The sequence below is a fragment of the Oncorhynchus kisutch genome, linkage group LG19 (assembly GCF_002021735.2).
Source record: "Oncorhynchus kisutch isolate 150728-3 linkage group LG19, Okis_V2, whole genome shotgun sequence".
NCBI lineage: Eukaryota > Metazoa > Chordata > Actinopteri > Salmoniformes > Salmonidae > Oncorhynchus > Oncorhynchus kisutch.
Genome location: NC_034192.2, coordinates 35,425,601 through 35,445,296, shown reverse-complemented (window position 1 = coordinate 35,445,296; position 19,696 = coordinate 35,425,601). Strand labels below are relative to the sequence as shown.

General features: G+C 40.3%; 1 pseudogene; it reads right to left on the bottom strand.

The window, feature by feature from the left end:
• Window positions 1–3,576: 3,576 nt before the first annotated feature.
• LOC109910152 (protein NLRC3-like) lies at window positions 3,577–19,114 on the bottom strand (annotated as a pseudogene).
• Window positions 19,115–19,696: the final 582 nt, after the last annotated feature.

Sequence of the window (19,696 nt, the reverse complement as noted above, 5' to 3'; positions counted from 1 at the left end):
GGATTTAGGGTTGTACCTGGTGGGTTCCTTGATGATTTGTGTGAGATTGAGGGCATCTAGCTTAGATTGTAGGACTGCCGGGGTGTTAAGCATATCCCAGTTTAGGTCACCTAACAGAACAAACTCTGAAGCTAGATGGGGGCGATCAATTCACAGATGGTGTCCAGGGCACAGCTGGGAGCTGAGGGGGGTCGGTAGCAGGCGGCAACAGTGAGAGACTTATTTCTGGAGAGATACATTTTTTAAATTAGAAGTTCGAACTGTTTGGGCATAGATCTGGAAAGTATGACAGAACTTTGCAGGCTATCTCTGCAGTAGATTGCAACTCCTCCACCTTTGGCAGTTCTATCTTGACGGAAAGTGTTATAGTTGGGTATGGAAATCTCAGAATTTTTGGAGGCCTTCCTAAGCCAGGATTCAGACACGGCAAGGACATCAGGGTTGGCAGAGTGTGCTAAAGCAGTGAGTAAAACAAACTTAGGGAGGAGGCTTCTGATGTTGACATGTATGAAACCAAGGCTTTTTCGATCACAGAAGTCAACAAATGAGGGTGCCTGGGGACATGCAGGGCCTGGGTTTACCTCCACATCACCTGAGGAACAGAGAAGGAGTAGGATGAGGGTGCGGCTAAAGGCTATCAAAACTGGTCGCCTATAGCGTTGGGGACAAGGAATAAAAGGATCAGATTTATGGGCGTGGTAGAATATATTCAGGGCATAATGTGCAGACAGGGGTATGGTGGGGTGCGGGTACAGCAGAGGTAAGCCCAGGCACTGGGTGATGATAAGAGAGGTTGTATCTCTGGACATGCTGGTTATAATGGTTGAGGTCACCGCATTTGTGGGAAGTGTGACAAAGGTATGTATCAGAGGTATGAGGAGTGGAACTAGGGGCTCCATTGTAACTAAAACAATAATAACTAACCTGAACAACAGTATACAAGGCATATTGATATTTGAGAGAGACATACAGCAAGGCATAAAGTAATCGCAGGTCTTGATTGGGAGAGCTAGCTAAAACAACAACAGGTGAGACAACAACAGCCAGTCAGCTAACACAACAACAGCAGGTAAAATGGCGAGGACTAGGCAGAGAGGGTCGGATTAACTACACACAGAGCCTGAGTTCGCGGCTGGGGCCGACAGATAAAACATAAATAAACAGAATGGAGTACCGTGATTAATGGACAGTCCAGCAGGAATCAGCTAGGTAGCCAAGTGATCATAGTGTCCAGCGGGCAGCAGTAGATCGAACAGGGAAGCCGTCACTACGCTAGCACGGGGCGACACGGTGTTTAAAGTTAGTAGCCCGGGGGTGGTAGGGGGGTCTGCTCAGACAGAGGCCGGTTGAAGGCACAGCGGATGGAGTATTCATCGGCAGACCAGACGTGGTGGTGCGGCGGGGCGCTGTGTCGACAGAGAATCCAAGCCAGATGGAGAAAGAGGTATTGTAGAATTTTGTTTGCTAGCCGGGAGATGTGCCTGGCTCACGGCTAACTGGTGCTAGCTTCGTGGCAGTGGCGTTAGCCACTATACCCAATCGGTAGCAGCGGTGATCCGGTGCCAAGGTCCAGAGTTTACAGCAAGCTGTGAAGATTAGAAGTAGTGGCCCAGGGATTATGGCAGGATATCCAGGCTAAGAACAGGGCTGGTATCTGTGCAGAAGGTAAAAGCCGCTAGCAGTGGCTAACAATGACTAAATAGCTTGTAGCTAATTAGTTGGTTAGCCCCTGGAGGTTCTTGAATGTGTTCAAAAGTTTTTTTTTAAATAGCGATTCCGTATCACATTGGGTGAGGCAGGTTACCGGAAGGTATAATCAAATTAAAAATCGAAAAGAGATTGAATTTATATACAAAAAATATGAAAAATACAAAAGTACACGAGAGAACGAACAAAACACGACTACACTGCTACTCCATCTTGGTGGCACAAAATAATCAAAGGTCTGACTGCACACAGATGCTTTGGAAAATGGTCACAAAGGGGGACCAGTGTGTTTGTGTTTCAGGGGAAGGGGGTGGATCTGATCTCTATCACCTAGAACTTGACACTGGTTAACCTCTACAGGATCGGAGGGTTACTTAGTACCAATGGAAATATCATGGTACAGCTTTATGGACACTCAATCACTATGGTACTTTTTAATGGTAAATGTACAAACATATATTACGATAAATACATTTGAAACTTGTATATCATTATGGTAAATGGTGAAATAAGTATAGCTAGTTATAATTGTAATGGCTTGGCAGATAATAAGACAATCAGTATGTACCTGGCTTGATTAGAAGGAATGTAATATCTATTATTTACAGGAAACTCATTCAAAAATTTTAGATGAAGTTGTGTGGGAAAATGACTGGGGGTTAAAAGAAACACAGAAGGAAACTCAAAAGGGGTGATGTTATGTGTCAACAGTCATTTTTATCCGAATGTGCAAATTGTCCAAACAGATCCTCAAGGTAGATGGGTGATTTTAAATATGTTATTGGACCATAAACAGATATGGCTCATTAATAAACAGATATGACTCATTAATAAACAGATATGGCTCATTAATAAACAGATATGACTCATTAATAAACAGATATGGCTCATTAATAAACAGATATGGCTCATTAATAAACAGATATGGCTCATTAATAAACAGATATGACTCATTAATAAACAGATATGGCTCATTAATAAACAGATATGGCTCATTAATAAACAGATATGGCTCATTAATAAACAGATATGACTCATTAATAAACAGATATGGCTCATTAATAAACAGATATGGCTCATTAACCTTTACGGTCTAAATAATGATGATCCATGCTTCTTTTAGAATATATATAATAATTGATCAACCCTACAAGCAATATAAGACTCTATTATTATGGTAGGAGATTATAATACGGTTTTAAATACCTCAATGGGCTGTAAAGGAAATCACACTACAAACTATCACCCTCATGCACTTCAGGAATTCACAAATGTCATGGATATTTTGAAACTAGTGGATATATGAAGAACCAGTGAGATATACATGGTGGAGGCTCAATCAAGCTAGTCGTCTTGACTACATTCTTATGTCATTCTCTCTGGCACCAGAAGTTTAAAAAGTGTTAATAGGGGACAGAATGCGGTCGGACCATCAAATAATTGGCATATATATATATATATATATATATATATATATATATTACTCTTACAGTAGCATACAGACATGAAACAAAGAAACAGAGTCAATAACATCTGGGGAAAGAACCAAAGGGAGTGACAGATATAGGGGAGGTCATCAGGAAGGTGATGGAGTGCAAGTGAGTCTCATGAGCCTCAGGTGCGGGTAACGATGGTGGCAGGTGTGCGTAATAATGAATAACCTGGCGACTTAGAGCACCGGAGAGGAGGTTCGGGAGTAGACGTGACAATATACACTGTATGTTATCTTATAGTTTTGATGTCTTCACTATTATTCTGTAGAAAATAGTACAAATAAAGAAAACCTGTTGAATGAGTAGGTGTGTCCAAACTTTTGACTGCTACTGTAGTTCGAAATCCCCCAAAAACCCTTGCTGGGTATTTAATCTGCTAAATTGAAAGAGAAGATTCACCATTCCAAACCCTAAATCCTGGGTAGAGGGCCTCAGTGAATGTAGCGTGGAATGTATACAGGTGGGTCAGCGTGCCAGAGAAGGACAGAGTGCCGGCCGGCCAGTCCAGATATACCCCTACTCTGTATGAGTAGACTGAGGGAACGGGTATTGTAATGGTCTTATTACTATGCCGGGCAATGTAATGATCTTCAGCGCACCGCATTGTCCAGGACATACGGTTATGGCCTAGGATAGAATCATTTTCCGTTCCTTTCCTGCAGATTCCTTTGTATGCCACTCCAATATAAGCCCCAAACCCACTCCACTCTACCTCCCAGTAACAGCGCCCAGTCAGACCCTCGCGACACAGAACCTGCGGGTAACACTCAAATCTCACTGGGTGATCAGGATACGGCTGCTCTTTCCCCCATGTAATCTTTCTGTTCTCCTTGGATAGAGTTAACAGTTTGTGTGCTGTGTTCGGTTCCAGTGTCAGCTCACATGTATCTGATGAGGGAGACAAAAATATCACAAGATGAACCTTCATAACACCAACTCTTTGAACCCCATCAAAAAGTATTTCTGCTCATAAGGAACAAGTCTTCTAATGTAAACTAATACTTATTTCACATAGGATTCACAGTATGTTGCCTGTAAAAACAATTGGCCAATGTTGGAATGCACTCTTTTCAAACCGCTCCATCTTAACCTCTTTCTTGTCGGCATTCACCGTTTATATTGCCATTCATTTGCCGGCAACTAAGCAAGAGACATTCAACTTTGACCCTGTTGTTGCGACTGTTGTCATGGTAACCTGACACAGCAAGCAGCATTGATCAAGTTCTAAATTCCTTTGAACAGAATGCACCCCGAACAGAATGCACCCCGAACAGAATGCAATACACTGCTTTCACATTCACAACAGTAAGTTAGAAGCTTGCCATACTAATTTGTAAATCATTTGTACACTGAACAAAAATATAAATGCAACATGCAACAATTTCTAAGATGTTACTGAGTTACAGTTCATATAAGGAAATCAGTCAATTTAAATAAATTCAATTTAAATACATTTGTTATTTATTCATCCTAATCTATGGATTTCACATGAATGGGAATACAGATATGCATTTATTGGTTACAGACATCTTAAAAAAAGAAGGTAGGGCATGGATCAGAAAACCAGTCAGTATCTGGTGTGACCACCATTTGCCTCATGCCGTGTGATACATCTCCTTTGCAAAGAGTTGATCAGGCTGATGATTGTGGCCTGTATAATGTTGTCTCACTCCTCTTCAATGGCTGTGTGCAGTTGCTGGATATTGGCGGGAACTGGAACACGCTGTCGTACACGTCGACACAAAGCATTCCAAACATGCTCAATGGATGACATGTCTGGTGAGTATGCAGGCCATAGGAGAGCTGGGACATTTTCAGATTCCAGGATTTAGGTACAGATCCTTGCGACATCGGGCCGTGCATTATCATGCTGCAATATGAGGTGATTGTGGCGGATGAATGGAACGACAATGGGCCTCAGGATCTCTGTGCATTCAAATTCCAATTCATAGAATGTAATTGTGTTTGTTGTCTGTAGCTTTTATTTATTTAACTAAGAAAGTCAGTTAAGCACAAAATCGTATTTACAATAACAGCCTATCGGGGAACAGTTGGTTAACTGCCTTGTTCAGAGGCAGAATGACAGATTTGACCTTGTCAGCTCAGGGATTTGATCCAGCAACCTTCCAGTTATTGGCCACTAGGCTAACCACTAGGCTACCTTCCACCCATTAGGCTACCTGCCGCCCACTAGCTAATGCCTGCCCTTACCATTTCCCAACCGCCACCATGGGGCACTCTGTTCACAAAGTTGTCATCAGCAAACCACTTGCCCACACAACCCCATACACACGTCTGCCATCTGCCCGGTCCAGTGGTAACCGGGATTCATCTGTGAAGTGCACACTTCTCTAGCAAGGCAGTGGACATCGAAGGTGAGAATTCTCCCACTGAAGTCATTTACGCTGAACTGCAGTCAGGTCTAGACCCTGATGAGGACGATGAGCACGCAGATGAGCTTCCTGAGCCGGTTTCTGACAGCAGAAATTCTTTGGTTGTTTAAACCCACAGTTTCAACAGCTGTCCGGTTGGCTGGTCTCAGACGATCCCGCAGGTGAAGACGATGGATGTGGAGGTCCTGGGCTGGCATAGTTACACGTGGTCTGCGGTTGTGAGGCCGGTTGGACGTACTGCCAAATTCTCTAAAACGACGTTGGAGGCCCTTATGGAGGAGGCTCAAAACGTGAGACATCTGTGGCATTGTGTTGTGTGACAAAACTGCACATTTTAAAGTGGCCTTTTATTGTCCCCAGGACAAGGTACACCTGTGTAATGTTCATGCTGTTTAATCAGCTTCTTGATATGCCACACCTGTCAGGTGGATGGATTATATTGACAAAGGAGAAATGCTCACTAGCCGGGATGTTAGCAAATTTGTGCTTAACATTTGAGAGATATAAGCTTTTTGTGCATATGAAACATTTCTGGGATCTTCAATTTCAGCTCATGGATCCAACAATTTACATGTTAAATTTATATTTTTGTTCAGTATAGTTAATTGATTATCGATTGTTATCGATGGACACAACTTTGTATAACCAAAACATAGTCTACAAAGCCCGCGCCTGCTCAACAAACTCGAACTCGAGAACAAATTGTTTGGTTGGGCTGCTGCAGTTCGCAAACGATATGTGCTTCTCTCCATCGCAGCAGTCAAGTCATTCCGCCAAGGGTCGTTCACAATCTAGCCCTATTGCGGCCGCAAATAGACTTCGTTTCAAAGGAATCAAGAAATACTCTTATTTGTAGGCTTAGTCATCACAAATGTACATTGTCTGAAGCACACTTTTGTTAGTCTCATTCACAAATTACAGCTCCAATAGATCACCTATGGTGAACGAGAGTCTTGTAGTATCATGACTCTTTTGAGGTTTTAGTTAATCGTTCGCGGGCAGGGGGTCCTGCGCGCTCTGGGCATTACTGAATTAAATCATTCAAAAGTTTCGTTATTTTAACTGGACGAGTTTTTAAAAATCTGTTTCAATAAAAAGAGTCCAACTTCCCATCACTAATGCCTGTTAAATTAGACAGTGCGCTCCCATTAGGCCATGCACATTTTACGACGCACTTTCTCCCACGTAATGTAGTCTACACAGCAGGACTATAGTGCGGTTAGGACAACAGCTAGATTCAAACGTTTATCTGGTAGCGAGGAACACATGTAACCTTACGACTGGTAAATGGTGTTCCTAGAGATTATAGATATGCTAGATATGCCTTTGTTGATGGGGAAAATGTATTTGGTGATGCCGGACACATATGGTTAGGGTTATTTTCCGTTGCCACCCACCAGAATAATCCACAACTAAGGGATACATCCCAATATAGCACAATATCGCAATACACAGACTCACAAAATTGTGTCCCACAGCTAACATAATCAAAATATTTAATGCATAGAATGTAAGGATTCATTTCTCTGCCAGGAAAAGATTATGCCTATAGATGGTGTATTATTCATGTATGACACGTCGAGTCGAGAACGGAAGGTTTAAAAAATCCAGATGTAGTTTTCATTCTGTGTTCTTTCACTTTAAACTCAATTAAAGGCCCAGTGCAGTCAAACACGTGATTTTCTGTGTTTTATATATACTGAGTGTACAAAACATTAGGGACACCAAGTGGATTTAACAAGGGACATAAATGGATCATAGCTTTCATCTGGATTCACCTGGTCAGTCTATATCATGGAAAGACCAGGTGTTTCTAATGTTTTGTACACTCAGTGTATATTTCCACACTATGAGGTTGGAATAATATTGTGAAATTGTGAAACTGATGATCGAGCCATTTTAGTGTAAGAGCTGTTTGAAAACACCACCTGCAATTCCAGTCTCTTCCAGTGGGATGGAGTTTTGGCATGCCTGGTGACATCAGTTAAGAGAGTTCCAAACCTCTCTGCCAATAACAGCTAGTTTTCAGTTTTCCCCTTCCCACTCAGACATCTCCCAGACAGTCCTAGCAAAATTCTTGTTTGAGAAATTGTTCTTTGCTAAGAAGCTATTTATGTTTCTTGTTGACCATTTTAATTGAAGACAATCACAGTAAGGTCTTAGGCGTTACCCCAACAGGATTTGATATTGAGATTTTTTAAAAGCTGCAATGGACCTTTATTGTATTTAACCTTTATCTCTAGGCAGTGGTTATACAAAGGGTGGGTCTAATCCTGGATGGTGATTGGTTAAAACCACGTTGAATAGGGGGATAATGTTAGCTAGAAACGAAGTTCACAATCCATGTTTGTCTATGCAACTTTACACAGTTTCTAGCTAGCTTGCTGACCTTTTCTAGCTAACTACGTAGGCAAAATCAACCGTCTGCTGCTTGACAGGGTAGTCCACAATGGATGGGAAACGAACCTCATCCACATGCATTTTATATTACATAAATATTCAATTAATGGTCTCTAACATTGAGAAAGAGGGGAACCTGTGGGGCTTGGCTAGCAACCTCAGAAATAGAATGGATGACCAGATGTATCGGGACTATATCCTCGTGGAAGGATGAAATAGTATGAATACATTTATGAAAATAATGTTTTTCATGGAAATATCTAAATCATTATTTTAATGTGTTGGTAACCACTGTATAAAAAGTATAATGCCCTCAAAGCCATGGTTTATAGGATATATTGGTATGGTTTGCAACACTTGTGGCAATATATTCTATAAACCACAGCTTATCTGGCATTGTCACTTAATTATCCACTGGTTGTTAGAAAGGATTTGAGGTATCCAGAGCCTTGTATAGAAATAATTTTGCCAAAAAGCAATATAGCAATGTCATCAAGCTGAACAATCTTCAAACTGTATAGGACCCTTCATATAAAAAATGTTAGCCTATTCATAAAAGTGACTGACTTACATTTCTTCAGGCCAGATTTTAGCCAGTACTCTGCATCATTGTCCACGCTGTAGGAAAGAGAAAATGTCATGACAATCATGGTAAGATCTCTGAGACCATAAGAGAAACAAACTCTCCACATATCAAACTGGTATCAAACCTTATCCATGGTGAACACTAAAAAAGTAATTATTTTGCTGCCTTATACCTGAGTTTTTCCAGTTTGCAGTGTGTATCCTCCAGTTCAGCAGACAACGATTCCACACCTAAGTCTCCTGGGTGATTGTAGCTGAGGTCCAGCTCTACCAGGTGTGAAGGGCTGATGCCAGTGAAGCACAACCTTCCTCTGTGACCCCACATGTCCCCGTTTGAAAATATTTCCCACACCCTGTAGGGACTCACCTTAGTGTCTCCAGTTTACAGTGTGGACCCCCCCAGTCCAGCAGAGAGCAGCTTCACTCCGGAATCCTGCAGGTCATTGCTACTCAGGTCCAACTCTCTCAGGTGTGAGGAGTTCGAGCTGAGAGCTGAAGCCAAAGCATCACAACATCTCTCTGTCAGGTTGCACCCATTTAGCCTAAAATATAATATATGTAAAACACATAAGAAGTTTTGCTCTTCTGTATGTTTTACTGTGGCAACTTATACAAGATCAGAAAACATTTGGATTAACAAAACAAAGTTAGTGTCAAGGTTATAGTGACTATAGGCTAATAATAGTATACATTAAGAATAGTTCATGTAAATGTTACTTCTAAATAGCCATATGTATGTTTTGTGTAACTTCCTCATTAATACCAATAGCATACTTCAGTGAATATAATTCCTTTTTAAGCTGACATAAATAAAACCATGGCCAATAAAAGTATTTTTTGGTATAAGTCTGTTTTCTGTTTGACAAAAGAGGTAAAATCTTACAGCGCTGTTGTGGAGGCTTTGACCACTGGCAGCAATCTAAGGAGACCTTCCTCTGATCTAGAGTATTTCCTCAGGTCAAACACATCTAACTCCTCTTCTGAGGTCAGCAACACAAAGACCAGAGCTGACCACTGTGCAGATGAGAGTTCTTGTTTGGACATGCTTCCTGAACTCAGGTAAGCTTGGATCTCCTTAACTAGAGATTGATCATTTAGCTCGTTTAGACAGTGAAACAGATTGATGCATCTCTCTGGAGAGGGATTTTCCTTGATCTTCTCTTTAATGTACTCAACTGTTTCTTCATTGGTCTGTGAGCAGATTCCTGTCTGTGTCAGTAGGCCTCGTAGGAGAGACTGATTGGACTCCATTGAGAGGACAAGAAGGAAGCGGAGGAACAGGTCCAGGTGTCCATTGTCACTCTGTAAGGCCTTGTCCACTGCATTCTTGTGCAGGATGGTTGCAGGTGTATCTTTACACATCTGAGGTTCTTTGGAGGTGGTTTGCTGTTTGTCCATAAGATTAACATTGTTATTGGTGAATGTGAGAAACACATACAACGCTGACAGAAAGTCCTGAATGCTCAGATGTACAAAGCAGTACACCTTCTTCTGGTACAACCCACACTCCTCTCTGAAGATCTGTGTACACACTCCTGAGGACACTGAAGCTTCTGTGACATCAATGCCACACTCTCTTAGGTCTTCTTCATAGAAGATCAGATTGCCCTTTTCCAGTTGTTCATAGGCCAGCCTCCCCAGGTTCATAATGATCTCTTCATCAGATGTCTCAGTTTTCTCTGCATCATTAGAATATTTCAGGTTTTTGATTAGCTTGTTGAAGACCATGAAGTGTGAGTACATTTGGGTCAGTGTCTTGGGCATCTCTCCACTTTGAGATTGACCAAGTATTCTCTCTAGAACAGTGGCTGAAATACAACTGAACACTGGTATGTGGCACATGATATAGAGGCTCCTTGATGACTTAATGTGTGAGATGATTTTGCTGGCCAGGTTCTGATCATTGATTCTCTTCCTGAAGTATTCCTCTTTCTGTGTGTTTTTGAACCCTCGTACCTCTGTCACCCTGTCAACACACTCAGGAGGGACGTTATTGGCAGCTGCAGGTCGGGAGGTTATCCACAGTTGTGCAGATGGGAGCAGATTCCCCTTGATGAGGTTTTTCAGCAACACATCCACTGAAGTTGACTCTGTGACATCACAGCAGTTGTTATTGTTTTGGAAGTCTAGAGGAAGTCAGCACTCATCCAGACCATCAAAAACAAACAGAACGTTGTACTTTTCCTAATCTGTTATTCCGGATTCTTTGGTTTCCGTGAAAACGTGATGAAGAAGTTCCATCAAACTCCGTTTTTTTGACTTCATCAAATTTAGCTCCCTGAAAGGCAGTGAGAATATCAACTCGACATCCTGGTGTTCTTTTCCTTCAGCCCAATCTAGAATGAACTTCTGCACAGAGACTGTTTTTCCAATGCCAGCGACTCCCTTTGTCAGCACAGTTCTGATACCTTTTTCTTGTCCAGGTAAGGGTTGAAATATGTCATTACATTTGATTGGTGTCTCTTGTCTTGCTGATCTCCTGTATGCTGTCTCAATCTTTCTCACCTCATGTTCATTATTGATCTCTCCACTTCCACCCTCTGTGATGTAGAGCCCTGTATAGATCCTATTGAGAGGTGTCTGGTTTCCTTGTTTTGCTATTCCCTCAAATACACTCTCACACTTCTTCTTCAGGTTAGATTTGAGTTTATGTTGACACAGAGCAAGTTCACCCAAAACACCTGAAAATGCAAAATACACAAGTATATATATTAATGTACTGTACCTTGGATAAAATCAGGACTCATCTCTGAAAAAGTGTTGAATTTTATTGACAATTTCTATTTGTTTTGGGAGCGACCGCAGTTCCTAAAAAGAGACGGCCTGCACCCAAACAGGAGAGAGGCTTGGATGCTGAGTGCTAACATGAAAAAAGTAGATAAAAAGTGATGGGGTATCAATCCAAATGTCATACTTGAGCAAAAGGAAAGATACCTTAATAGAAAAGGACTCAAGTAAAAGTCACCCAGTAAAATACTACTTGAGTAAAAGTCTAAAAGTATTTGGCTGTAAATATACTTAAGTATCAAAAGTAAATGTAATTGCTAAAATGTACTTTAGTATCAAAAGTAAAAGTAAAATTATAAATAATTTCAAATTCCTTATATTAAGCAAACCAGACGGCACCATTTAATTATTGTTTACGTTTATGGAGAAAAGCAGGTGTGTTTAATGAGTCCGTCAGATCAAATCAAATTTTATTTGTCACATACACATGGTTAGCAGATGTTAATGCGAGTGTAGCGAAATGCTTGTGCTTCTAGTTCCGACAATGCAGTAATAACCAACAAGTAATCTAGCTAACAATTCCAAAACTACTACCTTATAGACACAAGTGTAAGGGGATAAAGAATATGTACATAAAGATATATGAATGAGTGATGGTACAGAGCGGCATAGGCAAGATACAGTAGATGGTATTGAGTACAGTATATACATATGAGATGAGTATGTAAACAAAGTGGCATAGTTAAAGTGGCTAGTGATACATGTATTATATAAAGATGCAGTAGATGATATAGAGTACAGTATATACGTATACATATGAGATTAATAATGTAGGGTATGTAATCAGAGGCAGTAGGGATGACCAGGGACGTTCTGTTGATAAGTGTGTGAATTGGACCATTTTCCTGTGCTGCTACGCATTCAAAATGTAACGAGTACTTTTGGGTGTCAGGGAAAAATGTATGGAGTAAAAATTATTTTCTTAAGGAATGTAGTGAAGTAAAAGTAAAAGTTGTCAAAAATATAAATAGTAAAGTAAAGTACCGATACCCCAAAAAACAACTTAAGTAGTACTTTAAAGTATGTTACTTAAGTACTTTACACCACTGCCTACTGAACATAGCATGTTTGTGTTAGAAACTCAGCTGATCTGAAATCCCAGCTGTGGCCTTGGACTGATTCATGTAAATGTCAGAAGTTTGATTTGGAAAATGTATATTTTTGGAATTCTGGCCTCTCAAATTAAAGTGGACATTTTGATTATTACTGAGAATTGGTTAAAAAAAGTATGTGCCAGACTCTGATATGTCTCTAAATGGATATAATGTTTGTTTATTTGACAGAGACAGCAGAGGTGGGGGTGTCGCCATATTCATAAAGAACAACTTGAATGTTGCTGTGTGTATTACCACCTATGTCCACAAGCAATTGAACTTCTTAGGGGAAGGCCCCTTTTTTTCTCAATCTCCACCTGAATGACGTGCCCAAAGTAAACTGCCTGTTGCTCAGGCCCTTGAAGCCAGGATATGCATATAATTGGTACCATTGGAAAGTAAACACTTTGAATTTTGTAGAAATGTTAAAATAATGTAGGATAATATAACACAATAGATATGATAGCAGAAAATCCAAAGAAAAACCAACCAAAATTGTTTTTCTTTGAGAGACCATCCTCTTACAATAGCAAGTATAAGGTCATACTGAGAATTAGCTCCCTGGATGCAATTCCTATTGCTTCCACAGGGTGTCAGCAGTCTATGTTCAAGGTTTCAGGTTTCAAAAACGAATAAGAAATATCACTTTTAGTACAGGGACACAGTCTTGGAAATTCAGGTGTTGCACAATTGGCCCAGCGTTGTCTGGGTTTGGCCGGGGTAAGACATCATTGTAAATAAGAATTTGTTCTTAAATGACTTGCCAGGTTAAACACATTTTAAAAATGTTTCAGATAAGCATGCCCCATATAAGAGATTAAGGGTAAAATACAGATCTAACCCATGGTTCACTCATGAATTGTTTGAAATATTTCATGAAAGAAACTTAGCTTGGGCTAGATTTCCTGATTCTACCTCTGACTGGCAGTCCTTCAGACATTTGAGAAACAGATGTCCTTCTCTGGTTAGAAATGCCAAGTTGACATACTTCTTGAATTGTGTATATGAGAGTGGTGGAAATCCAGCTAAATTATGGTCATTTGGTTAAATCTTTGGAAAAATAACTCCACCCCCTCATTGCCCCAGCAGGTTATGACAGCCTCTGGTCCCATAACAGACAAACAATACATTTGCGGTGCTTTTAAAAAACATTTTGCCTTAGATGGCTATCTATTTGAAAGAATGGTTTCTGAAAATACTTCAAGTTACACTTTAGGGATTCCTTTATTCAACTCTAAACAAATAGCAGAGAATAATGCACTTCCCGGTTCCTACTCTTTTAAAAAATTTGAACCATTTTATACACAAGTATTAAGTGCCTTGCAAAAAGAATATGTAAAAAAATCCACAGGAGCTGAATCTTTTGTTCCAAAATGTGATTGTTACGCAACAGGACAGTTACCCGCACTGCCCTCAAACCAAGGCACACGGCCTGCTAATTATCAATAGGCTAAGTTTCAATTTCAAATGATTTTCTAACAAGTTTTATTTTCTGACAACAGTTTAAATTGAGGTGTCTTCCGCCTACTCGTTAATTAGCTTAAGAAGTAGCCCATTTCACTCTTGCGGACAATTTATGTTTGAGGCTTTACTGAGCGACAAACTTCTCTCTTCAATGAGCGCCCAAGCCCTTGCCTAGTGTTTGCCCAGATCAAGTATGAAGAAACTGCGCATCTCTAGTCAGTGCAGACCTTCTGGCTGGCGCCCGCATTTCCTTCATAGGTGTTTGTCTTACAAATTTGACTCTGTACATGTGTGTGTTCCTATCAAAGTAAGTCGCTTATTTTCTGTATATCGTGTTGTCGTTTCTGCTGTAACACACCAAATCTATGTATGGATCATAATGTATTTACTGTTTTATTCACATGTTTTCAAGTACTGGTGACAAATCATGCATTCCGATTCTTGCATAGATTGTACTGGACACATATGATGTGTGTACTTGAATGTTGTACTGACTGAGATGCGCTAATGCTAAGCAATTTGCCAGCCAAGTGTGGCGCCAGGTTTGTTGACATCATAAATTGTATTCTGTTTGTCACGTAAGCGTCTGTCAGACCAAAGATGTTATAACAAGGGATAGTTCACTCGACTGACTTGGTGCTTTCAAGACAACTGTGGACTCATGACGTCAATTATATTAAGGATGGAAAGTCAGAGTTTTAGAAAGAGGTTCGAGTTCCCAAGTTGGAATTCCGAGTTGGATGACCGTTCAAAACTATTTTTCCCAGTTGGAGTTAGTTTTTTCCAGAGTTCCCAGTTGTTGTAAACTCCTCATCAGATTGTAACTTTCGTACCTCAGGGTTGCCAGCTCAGTGTATAAACTTCTCTTGTGTTTGCCCCCCATTTATTGATAAATCCCCCACCATAGTAATATTTCCTGCATCATATCCCCCCACAATACCTTCCCCCATTTCTACCCCCCACGGACTTGAACCCCCCCCCACACACACACAAATGAAATGAACCCCCTCACAAACCCCCCTAAAATGGTTTCATCGCTGTTCAGCTTTAACGTTACGGTTAGACAAGGAAGTAGGCCTGTATTTGATGTCATGATCTGTGAGGTGAAAACATTTGATTTGTTTTGTGATTTTGTCAAAAACGGTAAACGACTTGTCAAGTCATGTGCTCCGGTTCTTGTATACACTGTAACAAGTACATTGATTTGTATTATACTGAAAAGTGGCTAAACTAAGTTAATATTTTTCAGGCAATGAGCGCAGCCATCTTAGACTTTGTTTATTTGCGTCTTATAGTGAATGGCATTCTGGGATTAGAGAGTTTTCACTTGTCAAACAAATGCGGCTGCCATCATAAAGAATTTAGCTGTTGTTAGCTTAGCTGACACGCATTTATTTTCTAAACAACATTATATTAGTCTCTTGTGCTCACCAGAGATGTGGTACATTGTAAACTAATCTAGCTGTTAGGTCGCTTAATTATGTTTGTTTTTTGTCAGTGCAACCTGTTATTTAGACTGGTTTATGGAATGAGTTTGGCTGTGGATGTGTTCCGTGTGATGCTTGAATAGTAAAGTTTGCATTTATCTTTTACATTAAAAGGTCAAATTAAGGAATAAAGTTAGAGACCTTTATTATCCACCAGTGCAAAAATATATTTAGATGCTGTTCAGACAACAATGGTGTTAAGACGAGTTTGTTGCACCATATGTTCTGTTGCTACTGTTCCAAGAACGTATTTGAGATCGTACGCTGCAGGGACCACACAACAATCTCGCCTTTCAAAAATATTAGAATCACTGGAAAACTCTCAGCTAAGACCTTTTTTAATGTCAAGTTATATTCTTAATGTGTAGCAGTCTGGTTTTAGACCTGGACATAGCACCATATCAGCAGCTACGCTTGCCTTAAATTATATATTAAATTGCTTAGATCATAGTGATCACTGTGCTGCTATATTTATAGACCTATCCAATGGCCTTTGGTACTGTTGACCATCCTCCACTCATTCAGAAGTTTTCTAAAATGGACCTCGACCAGGCTGACAAGGCTATGTTGGAGCCGCAATCTGATTTTGTTGCCTTGCAGAAAGTCCTTGTTGATTTAAAATGGGTACTTAATGTGGGAAAAACTAAATGTATGCTGTTCTCGAATTCTCATAGAAATATTTCAGATGGCTTACACATTTATGCATTGGATGGTTCTTTCATCGAGCAGATTCCCACCTATACAGTAAATATCTGCGCTTTTGGATTGATAATAATTTGCAGTTTAAAACCAGTACAGAGCTAGTTAAGGAGGTGGGATTTAAAGTGGGCTTCTTTTATAGAAATAGATCATGCCTCTCCCTGAACAGCATGAGGAAGATTGTACATTCAACTTTCCTGCCAGTTCTTGACTACAGTGACACCGTTTATCGGAATGCAGTAGCCACTACTCTTAAACCTTTGGATGCCGTCTACCATAGCTCCCTTCACTTATCACAGGTGATAGTTTTAATAAGCATCCCTGTATCCTGTATCAAAAGCAGGGGCGGATTGACCATCTGGTAATTCTGGAAATTGCCAAATGGGCTAGAGCATTTTTTGGTGGCTGGTCAAAATTGACACACACAAAAATATATAATTTTTTACATAAAATAAAACAATGAAAATGGTGACATAACCGGCGACCCATGGGCCTGATAAAATTATATATTTTTGATTTTTGCGCAATTTCTCTGTTATACTTATCTATAATGATCCTTTGGCTAATCAGAAGTCAACGGCCACAGTCATCAGTTAGACAGCCAAGATCATGGATCGTACATTTTTTAAAAGGGTGCCTATGAACGTATAAAGAGCACATTCTACAATGTCACCTCAATCAAAACTTCATATGTTTGGACAGCTAAAACCATAATTTGGTCAAACAGTTAAGTGCATTATCCTCATGATTCCTGTAATGAAAGTGTCTGCCCTGTGGGCATAAAAGATTGTAAAGACTATCAGAGAACCCTTACTTTTCTCCAGTGTGTCAGCGAGCTCCTGCTGGTCCATGTTCCTCAGAATTTGCAGTGTGATCTTCAGAGCCCCCTCTCTGGCACTGCTGTCCTGCCTCACTTCTTTGGCATCCACTAATTCTTCATCCTCCTGATTCTCAATGCATTCTGGAAGATCTGGACTCAAAATGTTCTTGAATCTCTTCAGTTCTCTCTTCACAAAAGTGATGATGTTGTCTTCAAGCGACTAAAACAAACAATAATTGTTTTATTATAACCAACACTGAGGGTGATATTTTCGCTATGCAAAACAAAACAGTGAGAAAAGTTGCCCAAAATTGCTAGAATGACTAAATAGAAAAGAGAAGACAATAACTGTTTTAAATATTGGGGCATTCCATTTGAATTTGTTAAAAAATATATAATTGTGATGTTTTGGATCTCCCTCAACTGAAATCCATAGAAAGGTCCTTTGGGGAAGGATGTTAGGCATACGTTTGAAATCAGCATTCAAAATGACCCAAAATAATTATCAAGAATAAATTCAAAGGACTTTTAAAAAAAACAAATCTCTATGTTATAGAAGTGTCCAGATTATTATTTAATTTTTTTAATGAACCCCACCAGCAATATACTTCCTCAGGAATATTCTGCAGTATGGGGGCATGGATAAAACATGAACAAAGCCACTGGGCTAAACTGGCTATATCAATGTTGTTTCAACGTAATTTGTTGATGTATTGGGACGTGAAATCTATGTTCAAAATACATCAGATTTTTTTCAACGTAATCAACCTGTTTTGAGGGTTATGTCTTCATGGTAACCAATTTTTACCATAGACTAATGTAAAATATGGTGAATTTGTACCGTTGTAACAACATCAGATCTTCAATGTAATTTTCACTATAAGAAAACAACTCAAGGCTGGGCAGCACCTCCTACTGGAGAGTTGATCTATCTACAGCTATTCCTCCGGTCTCCCATTTGATATTTGTCACTGACTATAATCAATGTTCTATCCTGAGAATGATTGTTGAAAAATCTTTACTTAACATACGTTAGCAATTATATATCAGTAAAAACTGTACCTGTCATTAAATACATGTTTAAACAATACACGCAATTCAGAAAAATTAAGAAATATCAGCACAAGCAATGTCAGAGACCGGAATATAAATATATACTTTATACATATAATGTATATAAATATATATACATATAATGGTGTGTAAAGACAGTACAGTGCCCTGCTGAATTATTGGAACCCTAGTTAAATATGAATAAAAAAGGCTGTTGTTTATCAGCTTGATATTACACTCAAAATATCATATGAACCTAAACTTTAAATAAATTATTTTATTCAAAAAATGCATGTCACCTTCCAGGTGGCACAGTGGTCTAAGTCTGTGCCACCAGAGATTCTGGGTTCGAGCCCAGGCTCTGCTGCAGCCGGCCGTGACCAGGGGGTCCATGGGGTGACACACAATTTGCTCAGCATCGTCCGGGTTAGGGAGGGTTTGTCCGGCAGGGATATCCTTGTCTCATCGCACACTAGTGACTCCTGTGGCGGGCCGGGCGCAGTGCACGCTGACCAGGTCACCAGGTATACAGTGTATCCTCTGACACATTGGTGCGGCTGGCTTCAGGATTGAATGTGCGTTGTGTCAAGAAGCAGTGCGGCTAAGTTGGGTTTTGTTTTGGAGGACGCACGGCTCTCAACCTTCGCCTCTCCCGATTCCGTACGGGAGTTGCAGCGATGAGACAAAACTGTAACTACTACCAATTGGATACCACGAAAAGAACATGCATGTCACAATTATTGGTACCTCTGCCTTTAGTACTTTGTGCACCCTCCCTTTGCCAAGATAAAAGCTCTGAGTCGTCTCCTGTTTGATGAGGTGGGAGAATCCATAGGAAGGGATTTGAGACCATTCCTCTATACAGAAACTCTCCAGATCCTTCAGTCCTTGTTCCTCGCTTGTTAACTCTTCAGCTCACCCCACAGGTTTTCAATGGGGTTTAAGTCATGGTCCTGGGATGGACATTGCAAAAGCTTGATTCTATGGTCATTGAACAATTTTAAGTGTAGATTTGGAGGTATTACTTTGGTACTTTGTCCTGCTGGAAGATCCAACAACGACCCAGTTTTAGCCTCCTTGTAGATGCAGACAGGTTTTGGCCTAAACTCTCCTGGTTATTGATGGAGTCCATGATGCAATCTATCCTAACGATGTTCCCAAGGCCTTTGGAAGTTAAACAGCTCCACAACATCACAGATCCACCACCATACTTCACAGTGGGGATTAGGTTATTTTCAGCATGACCATGGGTCTTCTTACACCATACCCACCTATTGTTTTTTGCTAAAAAGCTATATTTTAGTCCCATCAGACCATAGTACCTGGTTCCAATCCAAGTTCCAATGACATTTAGCAAACTCCAGGTGCTTACATTTGTGGTTTGGTGACGGCAGAGTCTTTCTTATGGCTACCCTTCCAAATAACATGTCGGCATGGAGTTGGCGTCTAATTGTAGTTTTGGAGACTTGGTGACCCCAAGATGTAACCAACTTCTGCAATCCTCCAACTATGCCTCCTCTTCCAGGCAGGTTCTTCACAGCTCCAGTTGTTTACAATTTCTTAATAATTGCCCTAATAGTGGAGATGGGTAGTTACAGGCATGTAGCTATCTTTCTATAGCCATTGCCTGATTTGTGAAGGCCAACAACATTTTGTGTCTTCATCTGTGTGTTCTCTGACCTTTCCCATTTGATGGATGATTAAGGGACTTTAG